This window comes from Arachis duranensis, chromosome 9 (assembly GCF_000817695.3).
Source record: "Arachis duranensis cultivar V14167 chromosome 9, aradu.V14167.gnm2.J7QH, whole genome shotgun sequence".
Taxonomy (NCBI): domain Eukaryota; kingdom Viridiplantae; phylum Streptophyta; class Magnoliopsida; order Fabales; family Fabaceae; genus Arachis; species Arachis duranensis.
The window spans coordinates 48,387,255-48,389,999 of NC_029780.3; positions in this window are offsets into that span (position 1 = coordinate 48,387,255).

Sequence of the window (2,745 nt, forward strand, 5' to 3'; positions counted from 1 at the left end):
TTTCAAGTATGTTGCCTTTTCTGTTGAGAAAGGTTTAATGTCTGAATCATATCTTTCAAATTTCTTGTTAGCCAAGTCATTAATTTTCAAAATCAAATCTTTTTTTAATTATTTTTCAATCATATATTTTCAATCATATCTCTTTAAAATCATAACTTTTCAATCATATCTTTTTAATCACATCTTTTTCAAAATAGTTTTCAATCATATCTCTTTGATTTCCAATTTCAAAATCTTTTTCAAAATCACTTTATTTCTTTCTCAATCTTAGTTTTCGAAAATCAATTACCATTTTTTCAAAATTTATTTTAATTAATTCACTTTAATTTTCGAAAATTTCTTCCCTTCTTCTCACATCCTTCTATTTATGGACTAACACTCCTCCTCAATGCACAATTCGAACTCTATCTCTCTTGATACGTTCGAATTCTTCTACCTTCTCCTTCTATTCTTCTTTTCCTCTGACACATCAAGGAATCTCTATACTGTGACATAGAGGATTCCATATTTTCTTGTTCTCTTCTCTTTCATATGAGCAGGAGCAAAGATAAAGGCATTCTTGTTGAAGCTGACCCTGAACCTGAAAGGACCTTGAAGCGAAAACTAAGAGAAGCTAAAGCACAATTTTCTGTAGAGGACCTAATAGAAATCTTCAAAGAAGAGGACATGGCAGCCGAAAACAACAACAATGCCAACAATGCAAGGAAGGTGCTAGGTGACTTTACTGCACCTATTCCCGACTTCTATGGGAGAAGCATCTATATCCCTGCCATTGGAGCAAATAACTTTGAGCTTAAGCCTCAATTAGTTTCTCTAATGCAACAAAATTACAAGTTCCATGGACTTCCATCGGAAGATCCTCATCAGTTTTTAGCTGAGTTCTTGCAAATCTGTGACACTGTCAAGACTAATGGGGTTAACCCTGAGGTCTACAGACTTATGCTATTCCCTTTTGCTGTAAGAGACAGAGCTCGGATATGGTTGGACTCACAACCTAAAGAAAGCCTGAACTCTTGGGAAAAATTCTCAACCTAAAGAAAGCCTGAACTCTTATGAAAAGCTAGTCAATGCCTTCTTGGCAAGGTTCTTTCCACCTCAAAAATTGAGTAAGCTTAGAGTGGAAGTCCAAACTTTCAGACAGAAGGAAGGTGAATCCCTTTATGAAGCTTGGGAAAAATACAAACAATTGATCAGAAAGTGTTTGTCTGACATGCTTTCTGAATGGAGTATCATAGATATCTTCTATGATGGTCTATCTGAACTGTCCAAGATATCATTGGACAGCTCTGCTGGAGGATCTCTTCATTTGAAGAAGACGCCTGCAGAAGCTCAAGAACTCATTGAAATGGTTGCAAATAACCAATTCATGTACACTTCTGAAAGGAATCCTGTGAACAATGGGACAAATCAGAAGAAAGGAGTTCTTGAGATTGATACTCTGAATGCCATATTGGCTCTGAACAAAATATTGACTCAGCAAGTCAATATGATTTCTCAAAGCCTGTCTTGAATGCAAGCTGCACCAGGCAGTACTAAGGACGCTTCATCTGAAGAAGAAGCTTATGATCTTGAGAACCCATCAATGGAAGAGGTGAATTACATAGGAGAACCTTATGGAAACACCTATAATCCTTCCTGGATAAATCATCCAAATCTCTCATGGAAGGATCAACAGAGACCTCAACAAGGTTTCAACAACAATAATGGTGGAAGAAACAGGTTTAGCAATGGCAAGCCTTTTCCATCATCTTCTCAGCAACAGACAGAGAATTCTAAGCTGAGCCACTCTGACTTAGCAACCATGGTCTCTGATCTAATCAAAACCACTCAAAGTTTCATGACTAAAACAAGGTCCTCCATTAGAAATTTGGAGGCACAAGTGGGTCAGCCGAATAAGAAAGTTACTGAACTTCCTCCTAGTACTCTTCCAAGCAATACAGAAGAGAATCCAAAAGGAGAGTGTAAGGCCATCAACATGGCCGAACTTGGAGAGGAGAAAGAGGCAGTAAGCGCCACTGAGGAAGGCCTCAATGGACGTCCACTGGCCTCCATGAGTTCCCCAATGAGGAACCATGGGAATCTGAGGCTCACACTGAGACCATAGAGATTCCATTGGATTTACTTCTGCCATTCATGAGCTCTGATGAGTATTCTTCCTCTGAAGAGGACGAAGATGTCACTAAAGAGCAAGTTGCTAAATACCTTGGAGCAATCATGAAACTAAATGACAAGTTATTTGGTAATGAGACTTGGGAGGATGAACCCCCTTTGCTCACCAAAGAACTGGATAACTTGACTAGGCAGAGATTACCTCAAAAGAGACAGAACCCTGGAAAATTCTCAATACCCTGTACAGTAGGCACCATGACCTTCAAGAAGGCTCTGTGTGACCTAGGGTCAAGTATAAACCTCATGCCTCTCTCTGTAATGGAGAAGCTAGGGATCTTTGAGGTGCAAGCTGCAAAAATCTCAATAGAGATGGCAGATAATTCAAGAAAACAAGCTTATGGACTTGTAGAGGATGTTCTGGTAAAGATTGAAGACCATTACATCCCTGCTGATTTCATAGTCCTAGAGACTGGGAAGTGCATAGATGAATCCATCATCCTTGGCAGACCCTTCCTAGCCACAGCAAAGGTTGTGATTGATGTTAATAGAGGAGAATTGATCATTCAAGTGAATGAAGAATCCTTCGTATTTAAGGCTCAAGGATATCCCTCTGTAACCATGGAGAGGAAGCATGAA